This window comes from Mauremys reevesii, linkage group 2, assembly GCF_016161935.1.
Source record: "Mauremys reevesii isolate NIE-2019 linkage group 2, ASM1616193v1, whole genome shotgun sequence".
NCBI classification, from domain to species: Eukaryota; Metazoa; Chordata; order Testudines; family Geoemydidae; genus Mauremys; species Mauremys reevesii.
The window spans coordinates 250,603,974-250,618,027 of record NC_052624.1 but is presented as its reverse complement, the minus strand read 5'-3'; the positions used below and the strand labels follow the sequence as shown (position 1 = coordinate 250,618,027).

Genomic DNA, 14,054 nt, shown 5'->3' with positions numbered 1-14,054 from the left:
TAGATGTCTACGCTGTGAGCGCGGGAGGGCGAAGAAAAAGGAGCTCTGCCTCTAAAGGCGTAAACTGTGGCCTAGGTCCTTGGAAGCAGGTGTGGTAGATGAAAGTAGCGGCAAGTGGTGCTTTAAATGCAGCAGATTTCCAACGGCCAGTCTCGCACGAATGGAGTAAAACACGGCAATGGCCAGAGTGGGAGCTCCAAAGAAGAGCGTGTCACGAAGGAAACAAAAGCCACTTCCTTCGAGCCGGAGTTGAACCAGCGACCTAAGGATTCCCAGGAGAATTAATTACGCCTACAGTCCTCCGCTCTACCAACTGAGCTATCGAAGGAAGACAGGAACAAAGGGCCCAGAGTGACTCAAGGTGTCAGGCAGAAGTGCCACTGGCACTAACTGCTAATTATAGGCTTGCCCGTGCCCAGCCCTTGAAAGGAATAAGTCACACGCACCTATCCCTTCATCCTCACGGCTGCCCCGGGTGGCCGCCTAGTCTACCCTCAATTCACCCAACGGGAAGCCCGCACACATATACCGCTCAAAGGCTCCCTAACAGGCATGGCACGAAGACAACGCCGCAAGGGAAGAACGCAACGCCGGGGGCGCGACGCTAGCCCTGCCCTCTACCCGGGACGCCGCCTCCCCCCGCTGACCCACAAGGGACCCCGGATTGTCTCAAGCACGCGCAGCACACCGCTGGGACCCCAGCCCTGATTCCCACCCACAATAGGGACGGTGGTGCAACGGAAAACCCGTCCGACGCCGAAGCCTCCTGCCTGGCTCCAAAGAGGCCTTTGCAAACACAACGTCTTCTCAGCCCATTTCCCGTCCCCTTGGCCAATAATGGACACGTTCCCACTCCCACCCTTTCACACCCGACTCGGCCTCCCGCGCCTACCTCAGGAAAAACAAACACTAAGAAAGAGACTCGCAAAAGAAAAGAACTCAGACACACAGGCTTCTGAAAGAGAAGCTGCCCCAGGACGAAAGGCTCGCCGCAAAGCCAAGCGTGGAACAGACCACTCCTTTCTGTGCAGACATCAAGGGTGTATGTGGGTGGGAAAGAGAGAGAGAAAGAGCAGCAGCTTGGAGAATGCGGGCATCGATCCCGCTACCTCTCACATGCTAAGCGAGCGCTCTACCACTTGAGCTAATTCCCCAGAGAGCCACAATGTACCTCACCCCCTCCGCCACCCACTGTCAACTCAGCGCAAACCCATTCCAGAGATCTCTTCACACCGCAAAACAAACTACCTTTCCAAGGTGCTGGGCAAGCGTAAAAGGACCTCCACTCAACAAGGACACGGGACATAGCAAACAACGCTGCTCCCCTTTCTTGCCTTTCAACAAAATACACCTTTCCAGAGACCAGCAGAGAAACTCACACACGCCCATGCCTTGCACACCCACACGTACCTAACGCCTCCGTTCATGACAACAAGAAGAGCAAAACCAGCAAAATAAAGGGGTCCACTCGCCTCCTTGCCTCACGGCGCCTCTTCGGTGCACAGGCCAAGGACAGCAAAGCTTCAGATTATGTACGGATAGCCCGGCAGCAACTTGACAGAAATCCCGCGAGATCGGGTTTGTAGCAATTCTCCGCCAGAAGCCTCTTACACACTCTGTGCGATCGCGTTGCCCAAGAAGAAATCCCAGCTCTACAAATGTGATGGAAAGGAAAGAAATGGAGCCGCGCCCTCACACTACTCCATAAACTGAGCTCTATGACGCGGAGGAAAGATGGACAAAGAGAGAGCAAACCGTTGACACGCACACATTGCTACAACGATGAGCATAACAGCCCGCCGTCAGCAGCGCACACAAGCGGTTGAGCCCGAAGGACGAGGAACTCTCAGCCACTAAAGGGCCTTTTCGTTTCCCCTTACGTTCCTCCCCTCTGCCACCAGAAACTCAGTCCCCCCGGCACCTCTGCCCCATGCAAAAAACACCGAAGACAGCTTGGGGACATAGCTACGGACAGGCTATTTTATGACAAAGGCGCCCCGGGCTACCAGGGGGATAAATGGCACTTCTGAAGCCTGACATCCATAGCTAGATGTCTACGCTGTGAGCGGGAGGGCGAAGAAAAGGAGCTCTGCCTCTAAAGGCGTAAACTGTGGCCTAGGTCCTTGGAAGCAGGTGTGGTAGATGAAAGTAGCGGCAAGTGGTGCTTTAAATGCAGCAGATTTCCAACGGCCAGTCTCGCACGAATGGAGTAAAACACGGCAATGGCCAGAGTGGGAGCTCCAAAGAAGAGCGTGTCACGAAGGAAACAAAAGCCACTTCCTTCGAGCCGGAGTTGAACCAGCGACCTAAGGATTCCCAGGAGAATTAATTACGCCTACAGTCCTCCGCTCTACCAACTGAGCTATCGAAGGAAGACAGGAACAAAGGGCCCAGAGTGACTCAAGGTGTCAGGCAGAAGTGCCACTGGCACTAACTGCTAATTATAGGCTTGCCCGTGCCCAGCCCTTGAAAGGAATAAGTCACACGCACCTATCCCTTCATCCTCACGGCTGCCCCGGGTGGCCGCCTAGTCTACCCTCAATTCACCCAACGGGAAGCCCGCACACATATACCGCTCAAAGGCTCCCTAACAGGCATGGCACGAAGACAACGCCGCAAGGGAAGAACGCAACGCCGGGGGCGCGACGCTAGCCCTGCCCTCTACCCGGGACGCCGCCCCGCTGACCCACAAGGGACCCCGGATTGTCTCAAGCACGCGCAGCACACCGCTGGGACCCCAGCCCTGATTCCCACCCACAATAGGGACGGTGGTGCAACGGAAAACCCGTCCGACGCCGAAGCCTCCTGCCTGGCTCCAAAGAGGCCTTTGCAAACACAACGTCTTCTCAGCCCATTTCCGTCCCTTGGCCAATAATGGACACGTTCCCACTCCCACCCTTTCACACCCGACTCGGCCTCCCGCGCCTACCTCAGGAAAAACAAACACTAAGAAAGAGACTCGCAAAAGAAAAGAACTCAGACACACAGGCTTCTGAAAGAGAAGCTGCCCCAGGACGAAAGGCTCGCCGCAAAGCCAAGCGTGGAACAGACCACTCCTTTCTGTGCAGACATCAAGGGTGTATGTGGGTGGGAAAGAGAGAGAGAAAGAGCAGCAGCTTGGAGAATGCGGGCATCGATCCCGCTACCTCTCACATGCTAAGCGAGCGCCTACCACTTGAGCTAATTCCCAGAGAGCCACAATGTACCTCACCCTCCGCCACCCACTGTCAACTCAGCGCAAACCCATTCCAGAGATCTCTTCACACCATAAAACAAACTACCTTTCCAAGGTGCTGGGCAAGCGTAAAGGACCTCCACTCAACAAGGACACGGGACATAGCAAACAACGCTGCTCCCCTTTCTTGCCTTTCAACAAAATACACCTTTCCAGAGACCAGCAGAGAAACTCACACACGCCCATGCCTTGCACACCCACACGTACCTAACGCCTCCGTTCATGACAACAAGAAGAGCAAAACCAGCAAAATAAAGGGGTCCACTCGCCTCCTTGCCTCACGGCGCCTCTTCGGTGCACAGGCCAAGGACAGCAAAGCTTCAGATTATGTACGGATAGCCCGGCAGCAACTTGACAGAAATCCCGCGAGATCGGGTTTGTAGCAATTCTCCGCCAGAAGCCTCTTACACACTCTGTGCGATCGCGTTGCCCAAGAAGAAATCCCAGCTCTACAAATGTGATGGAAAGGAAAGAAATGGAGCCGCGCCTCACACTACTCCATAAACTGAGCTCTATGACGCGGAGGAAAGATGGACAAAGAGAGAGCAAACCGTTGACACGCACACATTGCTACAACGATGAGCATAACAGCCCGCCGTCAGCAGCGCACACAAGCGGTTGAGCCCGAAGGACGAGGAACTCTCAGCCACTAAAGGGCCTTTTCGTTTCCCCCTCCCCTCTGCCACCAGAAACTCAGTCCCCCCGGCACCTCTGCCCCATGCAAAAAACACCGAAGACAGCTTGGGGACATAGCTACGGACAGGCTATTTTATGACAAAGGCGCCCCGGGCTACCAGGGGGATAAATGGCACTTCTGAAGCCTGACATCCATAGCTAGATGTCTACGCTGTGAGCGGGAGGGCGAAGAAAAGGAGCTCTGCCTCTAAAGGCGTAAACTGTGGCCTAGGTCCTTGGAAGCAGGTGTGGTAGATGAAAGTAGCGGCAAGTGGTGCTTTAAATGCAGCAGATTTCCAACGGCCAGTCTCGCACGAATGGAGTAAAACACGGCAATGGCCAGAGTGGGAGCTCCAAAGAAGAGCGTGTCACGAAGGAAACAAAAGCCACTTCCTTCGAGCCGGAGTTGAACCAGCGACCTAAGGATTCCCAGGAGAATTAATTACGCCTACAGTCCTCCGCTCTACCAACTGAGCTATCGAAGGAAGACAGGAACAAAGGGCCCAGAGTGACTCAAGGTGTCAGGCAGAAGTGCCACTGGCACTAACTGCTAATTATAGGCTTGCCCGTGCCCAGCCCTTGAAAGGAATAAGTCACACGCACCTATCCCTTCATCCTCACGGCTGCCCCGGGTGGCCGCCTAGTCTACCCTCAATTCACCCAACGGAAGCCCGCACACATATACCGCTCAAAGGCTCCCTAACAGGCATGGCACGAAGACAACGCCGCAAGGGAAGAACGCAACGCCGGGGCGCGACGCTAGCCCTGCCCTCTACCCGACGCCGCCCCGCTGACCCACAAGGGACCCCGGATTGTCTCAAGCACGCGCAGCACACCGCTGGGACCCCAGCCCTGATTCCCACCCACAATAGGGACGGTGGTGCAACGGAAAACCCGTCCGACGCCGAAGCCTCCTGCCTGGCTCCAAAGAGGCCTTTGCAAACACAACGTCTTCTCAGCCCATTTCCCGTCCCCTTGGCCAATAATGGACACGTTCCAACTCCCACCCTTTCACACCCGACTCGGCCTCCCGCGCCTACCTCAGGAAAAACAAACACTAAGAAAGAGACTCGCAAAAGAAAAGAACTCAGACACACAGGCTTCTGAAAGAGAAGCTGCCCCAGGACGAAAGGCTCGCCGCAAAGCCAAGCGTGGAACAGACCACTCCTTTCTGTGCAGACATCAAGGGTGTATGTGGGTGGGAAAGAGAGAGAGAAAGAGCAGCAGCTTGGAGAATGCGGGCATCGATCCCGCTACCTCTCACATGCTAAGCGAGCGCTCTACCACTTGAGCTAATTCCCCAGAGAGCCACAATGTACCTCACCCCCTCCGCCACCCACTGTCAACTCAGCGCAAACCCATTCCAGAGATCTCTTCACACCGCAAAACAAACTACCTTTCCAAGGTGCTGGGCAAGCGTAAAAGGACCTCCACTCAACAAGGACACGGGACATAGCAAACAACGCTGCTCCCCTTTCTTGCCTTTCAACAAAATACACCTTTCCAGAGACCAGCAGAGAAACTCACACACGCCCATGCCTTGCACACCCACACGTACCTAACGCCTCCGTTCATGACAACAAGAAGAGCAAAACCAGCAAAATAAAGGGGTCCACTCGCCTCCTTGCCTCACGGCGCCTCTTCGGTGCACAGGCCAAGGACAGCAAAGCTTCAGATTATGTACGGATAGCCCGGCAGCAACTTGACAGAAATCCCGCGAGATCGGGTTTGTAGCAATTCTCCGCCAGAAGCCTCTTACACACTCTGTGCGATCGCGTTGCCCAAGAAGAAATCCCAGCTCTACAAATGTGATGGAAAGGAAAGAAATGGAGCCGCGCCTCACACTACTCCATAAACTGAGCTCTATGACGCGGAGGAAAGATGGACAAAGAGAGAGCAAACCGTTGACACGCACACATTGCTACAACGATGAGCATAACAGCCCGCCGTCAGCAGCGCACACAAGCGGTTGAGCCCGAAGGACGAGGAACTCTCAGCCACTAAAGGGCCTTTTCGTTTCCCCTACGTTCCCCTCCCTCTGCCACCAGAAACTCAGTCCCCCCGGCACCTCTGCCCCATGCAAAAAACACCGAAGACAGCTTGGGGACATAGCTACGGACAGGCTATTTTATGACAAAGGCGCCCCGGGCTACCAGGGGGATAAATGGCACTTCTGAAGCCTGACATCCATAGCTAGATGTCTACGCTGTGAGCGGGAGGGCGAAGAAAAGGAGCTCTGCCTCTAAAGGCGTAAACTGTGGCCTAGGTCCTTGGAAGCAGGTGTGGTAGATGAAAGTAGCGGCAAGTGGTGCTTTAAATGCAGCAGATTTCCAACGGCCAGTCTCGCACGAATGGAGTAAAACACGGCAATGGCCAGAGTGGGAGCTCCAAAGAAGAGCGTGTCACGAAGGAAACAAAAGCCACTTCCTTCGAGCCGGAGTTGAACCAGCGACCTAAGGATTCCCAGGAGAATTAATTACGCCTACAGTCCTCCGCTCTACCAACTGAGCTATCGAAGGAAGACAGGAACAAAGGGCCCAGAGTGACTCAAGGTGTCAGGCAGAAGTGCCACTGGCACTAACTGCTAATTATAGGCTTGCCCGTGCCCAGCCCTTGAAAGGAATAAGTCACACGCACCTATCCCTTCATCCTCACGGCTGCCCCGGGTGGCCGCCTAGTCTACCCTCAATTCACCCAACGGGAAGCCCGCACACATATACCGCTCAAAGGCTCCCTAACAGGCATGGCACGAAGACAACGCCGCAAGGGAAGAACGCAACGCCGGGGGCGCGACGCTAGCCCTGCCCTCTACCCGGGACGCCGCCTCCCCCCGCTGACCCACAAGGGACCCCGGATTGTCTCAAGCACGCCGCAGCACACCGCTGGGACCCCAGCCCTGATTCCCACCCACAATAGGGACGGTGGTGCAACGGAAAACCCGTCCGACGCCGAAGCCTCCTGCCTGGCTCCAAAGAGGCCTTTGCAAACACAACGTCTTCTCAGCCCATTTCCCGTCCCCTTGGCCAATAATGGACACGTTCCCACTCCCACCCTTTCACACCCGACTCGGCCTCCCGCGCCTACCTCAGGAAAAACAAACACTAAGAAAGAGACTCGCAAAAGAAAAGAACTCAGACACACAGGCTTCTGAAAGAGAAGCTGCCCCAGGACGAAAGGCTCGCCGCAAAGCCAAGCGTGGAACAGACCACTCCTTTCTGTGCAGACATCAAGGGTGTATGTGGGTGGGAAAGAGAGAGAGAAAGAGCAGCAGCTTGGAGAATGCGGGCATCGATCCCGCTACCTCTCACATGCTAAGCGAGCGCTCTACCACTTGAGCTAATTCCCCAGAGAGCCACAATGTACCTCACCCCCTCCGCCACCCACTGTCAACTCAGCGCAAACCCATTCCAGAGATCTCTTCACACCGCAAAACAAACTACCTTTCCAAGGTGCTGGGCAAGCGTAAAAGGACCTCCACTCAACAAGGACACGGGACATAGCAAACAACGCTGCTCCCCTTTCTTGCCTTTCAACAAAATACACCTTTCCAGAGACCAGCAGAGAAACTCACACACGCCCATGCCTTGCACACCCACACGTACCTAACGCCTCCGTTCATGACAACAAGAAGAGCAAAACCAGCAAAATAAAGGGGTCCACTCGCCTCCTTGCCTCACGGCGCCTCTTCGGTGCACAGGCCAAGGACAGCAAAGCTTCAGATTATGTACGGATAGCCCGGCAGCAACTTGACAGAAATCCCGCGAGATCGGGTTTGTAGCAATTCTCCGCCAGAAGCCTCTTACACACTCTGTGCGATCGCGTTGCCCAAGAAGAAATCCCAGCTCTACAAATGTGATGGAAAGGAAAGAAATGGAGCCGCGCCCTCACACTACTCCATAAACTGAGCTCTATGACGCGGAGGAAAGATGGACAAAGAGAGAGCAAACCGTTGACACGCACACATTGCTACAACGATGAGCATAACAGCCCGCCGTCAGCAGCGCACACAAGCGGTTGAGCCCGAAGGACGAGGAACTCTCAGCCACTAAAGGGCCTTTTCGTTTCCCTTACGTTCCCCTCCCCTCTGCCACCAGAAACTCAGTCCCCCCGGCACCTCTGCCCCATGCAAAAAACACCGAAGACAGCTTGGGGACATAGCTACGGACAGGCTATTTTATGACAAAGGCGCCCCGGGCTACCAGGGGGATAAATGGCACTTCTGAAGCCTGACATCCATAGCTAGATGTCTACGCTGTGAGCGGGAGGGCGAAGAAAAGGAGCTCTGCCTCTAAAGGCGTAAACTGTGGCCTAGGTCCTTGGAAGCAGGTGTGGTAGATGAAAGTAGCGGCAAGTGGTGCTTTAAATGCAGCAGATTTCCAACGGCCAGTCTCGCACGAATGGAGTAAAACACGGCAATGGCCAGAGTGGGAGCTCCAAAGAAGAGCGTGTCACGAAGGAAACAAAAGCCACTTCCTTCGAGCCGGAGTTGAACCAGCGACCTAAGGATTCCCAGGAGAATTAATTACGCCTACAGTCCTCCGCTCTACCAACTGAGCTATCGAAGGAAGACAGGAACAAAGGGCCCAGAGTGACTCAAGGTGTCAGGCAGAAGTGCCACTGGCACTAACTGCTAATTATAGGCTTGCCCGTGCCCAGCCCTTGAAAGGAATAAGTCACACGCACCTATCCCTTCATCCTCACGGCTGCCCCGGGTGGCCGCCTAGTCTACCCTCAATACCACACACCGGAAGCCCGCCAACATATACCGCTCAACGGCTCCCTAACACTCATGGCCCGAAGACAACGCCGCAAGGGAAGAACGCAACGCCGGGGCGCGACGCTAGCCCTGCCCTCTACCGGGCGCCGCCTCCCCGCTGACCCACAAGGGACCCCGGATTGTCTCAAGCACGCGCAGCACACCGCTGGGACCCCAGCCCTGATTCCCACCCACAATAGGGACGGTGGTGCAACGGAAAACCCGTCCGACGCCGAAGCCTCCTGCCTGGCTCCAAAGAGGCCTTTGCAAACACAATGTCTTCTCAGCCCATTTCCGTCCCTTGGCCAATAATGGACACGTTCCCACTCCCACCCTTTCACACCCGACTCGGCCTCCCGCGCCTACCTCAGGAAAAACAAACACTAAGAAAGAGACTCGCAAAAGAAAAGAACTCAGACACACAGGCTTCTGAAAGAGAAGCTGCCCCAGGACGAAAGGCTCGCCGCAGCCAAGCGTGGAACAGACCACTCCTTTCTGTGCAGACATCAAGGGTGTATGTGGGTGGGAAAGAGAGAGAGAAAGAGCAGCAGCTTGGAGAATGCGGGCATCGATCCCGCTACCTCTCACATGCTAAGCGAGCGCTCTACCACTTGAGCTAATTCCCCAGAGAGCCACAATGTACCTCACCCCCTCCGCCACCCACTGTCAACTCAGCGCAAACCCATTCCAGAGATCTCTTCACACCGCAAAACAAACTACCTTTCCAAGGTGCTGGGCAAGCGTAAAAGGACCTCCACTCAACAAGGACACGGGACATAGCAAACAACGCTGCTCCCCTTTCTTGCCTTTCAACAAAATACACCTTTCCAGAGACCAGCAGAGAAACTCACACACGCCCATGCCTTGCACACCCACACGTACCTAACGCCTCCGTTCATGACAACAAGAAGAGCAAAACCAGCAAAATAAAGGGGTCCACTCGCCTCCTTGCCTCACGGCGCCTCTTCGGTGCACAGGCCAAGGACAGCAAAGCTTCAGATTATGTACGGATAGCCCGGCAGCAACTTGACAGAAATCCCGCGAGATCGGGTTTGTAGCAATTCTCCGCCAGAAGCCTCTTACACACTCTGTGCGATCGCGGTTGCCCAAGAAGAAATCCCAGCTCTACAAATGTGATGGAAAGGAAAGAAATGGAGCCGCGCTCACACTACTCCATAAACTGAGCTCTATGACGCGGAGGAAAGATGGACAAAGAGAGAGCAAACCGTTGACACGCACACATTGCTACAACGATGAGCATAACAGCCCGCCGTCAGCAGCGCACACAAGCGGTTGAGCCCGAAGGACGAGGAACTCTCAGCCACTAAAGGGCCTTTTCGTTTCCCCTTACGTTCCCCTCCCCTCTGCCACCAGAAACTCAGTCCCCCCGGCACCTCTGCCCCATGCAAAAAACACCGAAGACAGCTTGGGGACATAGCTACGGACAGGCTATTTTATGACAAAGGCGCCCCGGGCTACCAGGGGGATAAATGGCACTTCTGAAGCCTGACATCCATAGCTAGATGTCTACGCTGTGAGCGCGGGAGGGCGAAGAAAAGGAGCTCTGCCTCTAAAGGCGTAAACTGTGGCCTAGGTCCTTGGAAGCAGGTGTGGTAGATGAAAGTAGCGGCAAGTGGTGCTTTAAATGCAGCAGATTTCCAACGGCCAGTCTCGCACGAATGGAGTAAAACACGGCAATGGCCAGAGTGGGAGCTCCAAAGAAGAGCGTGTCACGAAGGAAACAAAAGCCACTTCCTTCGAGCCGGAGTTGAACCAGCGACCTAAGGATTCCCAGGAGAATTAATTACGCCTACAGTCCTCCGCTCTACCAACTGAGCTATCGAAGGAAGACAGGAACAAAGGGCCCAGAGTGACTCAAGGTGTCAGGCAGAAGTGCCACTGGCACTAACTGCTAATTATAGGCTTGCCCGTGCCCAGCCCTTGAAAGGAATAAGTCACACGCACCTATCCCTTCATCCTCACGGCTGCCCGGTGGCCGCCTAGTCTACCCTCAATTCACCCAACGGAAGCCCGCACACATATACCGCTCAAAGGCTCCCTAACAGGCATGGCACGAAGACAACGCCGCAAGGGAAGAACGCAACGCCGGGGGCGCGACGCTAGCCCTGCCCTCTACCCGACGCCGCCTCACGCTGACCCACAAGGGACCCCGGATTGTCTCAAGCACGCGCAGCACACCGCTGGGACCCCAGCCCTGATTCCCACCCACAATAGGGACGGTGGTGCAACGGAAAACCCGTCCGACGCCGAAGCCTCCTGCCTGGCTCCAAAGAGGCCTTTGCAAACACAACGTCTTCTCAGCCCATTTCCCGTCCCCTTGGCCAATAATGGACACGTTCCCACTCCCACCCTTTCACACCCGACTCGGCCTCCCGCGCCTACCTCAGGAAAAACAAACACTAAGAAAGAGACTCGCAAAAGAAAAGAACTCAGACACACAGGCTTCTGAAAGAGAAGCTGCCCCAGGACGAAAGGCTCGCCGCAAAGCCAAGCGTGGAACAGACCACTCCTTTCTGCGCAGACATCAAGGGTGTATGTGGGTGGGAAAGAGAGAGAGAAAGAGCAGCAGCTTGGAGAATGCGGGCATCGATCCCGCTACCTCTCACATGCTAAGCGAGCGCTCTACCACTTGAGCTAATTCCCCAGAGAGCCACAATGTACCTCACCCCCTCCGCCACCCACTGTCAACTCAGCGCAAACCCATTCCAGAGATCTCTTCACACCGCAAAACAAACTACCTTTCCAAGGTGCTGGGCAAGCGTAAAAGGACCTCCACTCAACAAGGACACGGGACATAGCAAACAACGCTGCTCCCCTTTCTTGCCTTTCAACAAAATACACCTTTCCAGAGACCAGCAGAGAAACTCACACACGCCCATGCCTTGCACACCCACACGTACCTAACGCCTCCGTTCATGACAACAAGAAGAGCAAAACCAGCAAAATAAAGGGGTCCACTCGCCTCCTTGCCTCACGGCGCCTCTTCGGTGCACAGGCCAAGGACAGCAAAGCTTCAGATTATGTACGGATAGCCCGGCAGCAACTTGACAGAAATCCCGCGAGATCGGGTTTGTAGCAATTCTCCGCCAGAAGCCTCTTACACACTCTGTGCGATCGCGGTTGCCCAAGAAGAAATCCCAGCTCTACAAATGTGATGGAAAGGAAAGAAATGGAGCCGCGCCCTCACACTACTCCATAAACTGAGCTCTATGACGCGGAGGAAAGATGGACAAAGAGAGAGCAAACCGTTGACACGCACACATTGCTACAACGATGAGCATAACAGCCCGCCGTCAGCAGCGCACACAAGCGGTTGAGCCCAAGGACGAGGAACTCTCAGCCACTAAAGGGCCTTTTCGTTTCCCCTTACGTTCCCCTCCCTCTGCCACCAGAAACTCAGTCCCCCCGGCACCTCTGCCCCATGCAAAAAACACCGAAGACAGCTTGGGGACATAGCTACGGACAGGCTATTTTATGACAAAGGCGCCCCGGGCTACCAGGGGGATAAATGGCACTTCTGAAGCCTGACATCCATAGCTAGATGTCTACGCTGTGAGCGCGGAGGGCGAAGAAAAGGAGCTCTGCCTCTAAAGGCGTAAACTGTGGCCTAGGTCCTTGGAAGCAGGTGTGGTAGATGAAAGTAGCGGCAAGTGGTGCTTTAAATGCAGCAGATTTCCAACGGCCAGTCTCGCACGAATGGAGTAAAACACGGCAATGGCCAGAGTGGGAGCTCCAAAGAAGAGCGTGTCACGAAGGAAACAAAAGCCACTTCCTTCGAGCCGGAGTTGAACCAGCGACCTAAGGATTCCCAGGAGAATTAATTACGCCTACAGTCCTCCGCTCTACCAACTGAGCTATCGAAGGAAGACAGGAACAAAGGGCCCAGAGTGACTCAAGGTGTCAGGCAGAAGTGCCACTGGCACTAACTGCTAATTATAGGCTTGCCCGTGCCCAGCCCTTGAAAGGAATAAGTCACACGCACCTATCCCTTCATCCTCACGGCTGCCCCGGGTGGCCGCCTAGTCTACCCTCAATTCACCCAACGGAAGCCCGCACACATATACCGCTCAAAGGCTCCCTAACAGGCATGGCACGAAGACAACGCCGCAAGGGAAGAACGCAACGCCGGGGGCGCGACGCTAGCCCTGCCCTCTACCCGGGACGCCGCCCCCCGCTGACCCACAAGGGACCCCGGATTGTCTCAAGCACGCGCAGCACACCGCTGGGACCCCAGCCCTGATTCCCACCCACAATAGGGACGGTGGTGCAACGGAAAACCCGTCCGACGCCGAAGCCTCCTGCCTGGCTCCAAAGAGGCCTTTGCAAACACAACGTCTTCTCAGCCCATTTCCCGTCCCCTTGGCCAATAATGGACACGTTCCCACTCCCACCCTTTCACACCCGACTCGGCCTCCCGCGCCTACCTCAGGAAAAACAAACACTAAGAAAGAGACTCGAAAAGAAAAGAACTCAGACACACAGGCTTCTGAAAGAGAAGCTGCCCCAGGACGAAAGGCTCGCCGCAAAGCCAAGCGTGGAACAGACCACTCCTTTCTGTGCAGACATCAAGGGTGTATGTGGGTGGGAAAGAGAGAGAGAAAGAGCAGCAGCTTGGAGAATGCGGGCATCGATCCCGCTACCTCTCACATGCTAAGCGAGCGCTCTACCACTTGAGCTAATTCCCCAGAGAGCCACAATGTACCTCACCCCCTCCGCCACCCACTGTCAACTCAGCGCAAACCCATTCCAGAGATCTCTTCACACCGTAAAACAAACTACCTGTCCCAGGTGCTGGGCAAGCGTAAAGGACCTCCACTCAACAAGGACACGGGACATAGCAAACAACGCTGCTCCCCTTTCTTGCCTTTCAACAAAATACACCTTTCCAGAGACCAGCAGAGAAACTCACACACGCCCATGCCTTGCACACCCACACGTACCTAACGCCTCCGTTCATGACAACAAGAAGAGCAAAACCAGCAAAATAAAGGGGTCCACTCGCCTCCTTGCCTCACGGCGCCTCTTCGGTGCACAGGCCAAGGACAGCAAAGCTTCAGATTATGTACGGATAGCCCGGCAGCAACTTGACAGAAATCCCGCGAGATCGGGTTTGTAGCAATTCTCCGCCAGAAGCCTCTTACACACTCTGTGCGATCGCGGTTGCCCAAGAAGAAATCCCAGCTCTACAAATGTGATGGAAAGGAAAGAAATGGAGCCGCGCCCTCACACTACTCCATAAACTGAGCTCTATGACGCGGAGGAAAGATGGACAAAGAGAGAGCAAACCGTTGACACGCACACATTGCTACAACGATGAGCATAACAGCCCGCCGTCAGCAGCGCACACAAGCGGTTGAGCCCGAAGGA

General features: G+C 55.0%; 13 non-coding genes across 13 annotated transcripts; all 13 read right to left on the bottom strand.

Moving 5' to 3' along the window:
* Positions 1-234: 234 nt before the first annotated feature.
* On the bottom strand, positions 235-328 carry TRNAY-GUA. The gene is made up of 2 exons: positions 292-328; positions 235-270 (listed from the first exon to the last, which is right to left on the bottom strand). It is a non-coding gene; the product is annotated as a tRNA-Tyr (tRNA).
* A 753-nt stretch (positions 329-1,081) lies between these two features.
* Positions 1,082-1,154, bottom strand: TRNAA-AGC. Its single transcript has one exon. It is a non-coding gene; the product is annotated as a tRNA-Ala (tRNA).
* Positions 1,155-2,278: 1,124 nt separating this feature from the next.
* Positions 2,279-2,372, bottom strand: TRNAY-GUA. Its single transcript has 2 exons — positions 2,336-2,372; positions 2,279-2,314 (listed from the first exon to the last, which is right to left on the bottom strand). It is a non-coding gene; the product is annotated as a tRNA-Tyr (tRNA).
* A 1,929-nt stretch (positions 2,373-4,301) lies between these two features.
* TRNAY-GUA lies at positions 4,302-4,395 on the bottom strand. Its single transcript has 2 exons — positions 4,359-4,395; positions 4,302-4,337 (listed from the first exon to the last, which is right to left on the bottom strand). It is a non-coding gene; the product is annotated as a tRNA-Tyr (tRNA).
* A 744-nt stretch (positions 4,396-5,139) lies between these two features.
* On the bottom strand, positions 5,140-5,212 carry TRNAA-AGC. Its single transcript has one exon. It is a non-coding gene; the product is annotated as a tRNA-Ala (tRNA).
* Positions 5,213-6,335: 1,123 nt separating this feature from the next.
* TRNAY-GUA lies at positions 6,336-6,429 on the bottom strand. The gene is made up of 2 exons: positions 6,393-6,429; positions 6,336-6,371 (listed from the first exon to the last, which is right to left on the bottom strand). It is a non-coding gene; the product is annotated as a tRNA-Tyr (tRNA).
* A 754-nt stretch (positions 6,430-7,183) lies between these two features.
* On the bottom strand, positions 7,184-7,256 carry TRNAA-AGC. The gene has a single exon. It is a non-coding gene; the product is annotated as a tRNA-Ala (tRNA).
* A 1,125-nt stretch (positions 7,257-8,381) lies between these two features.
* Positions 8,382-8,475, bottom strand: TRNAY-GUA. The gene is made up of 2 exons: positions 8,439-8,475; positions 8,382-8,417 (listed from the first exon to the last, which is right to left on the bottom strand). It is a non-coding gene; the product is annotated as a tRNA-Tyr (tRNA).
* A 744-nt stretch (positions 8,476-9,219) lies between these two features.
* On the bottom strand, positions 9,220-9,292 carry TRNAA-AGC. Its single transcript has one exon. It is a non-coding gene; the product is annotated as a tRNA-Ala (tRNA).
* A 1,127-nt stretch (positions 9,293-10,419) lies between these two features.
* Positions 10,420-10,513, bottom strand: TRNAY-GUA. Its single transcript has 2 exons — positions 10,477-10,513; positions 10,420-10,455 (listed from the first exon to the last, which is right to left on the bottom strand). It is a non-coding gene; the product is annotated as a tRNA-Tyr (tRNA).
* A 745-nt stretch (positions 10,514-11,258) lies between these two features.
* Positions 11,259-11,331, bottom strand: TRNAA-AGC. Its single transcript has one exon. It is a non-coding gene; the product is annotated as a tRNA-Ala (tRNA).
* A 1,126-nt stretch (positions 11,332-12,457) lies between these two features.
* On the bottom strand, positions 12,458-12,551 carry TRNAY-GUA. Its single transcript has 2 exons — positions 12,515-12,551; positions 12,458-12,493 (listed from the first exon to the last, which is right to left on the bottom strand). It is a non-coding gene; the product is annotated as a tRNA-Tyr (tRNA).
* Positions 12,552-13,299: 748 nt separating this feature from the next.
* On the bottom strand, positions 13,300-13,372 carry TRNAA-AGC. Its single transcript has one exon. It is a non-coding gene; the product is annotated as a tRNA-Ala (tRNA).
* Between the last annotated feature and the right edge of the window lie 682 nt (positions 13,373-14,054).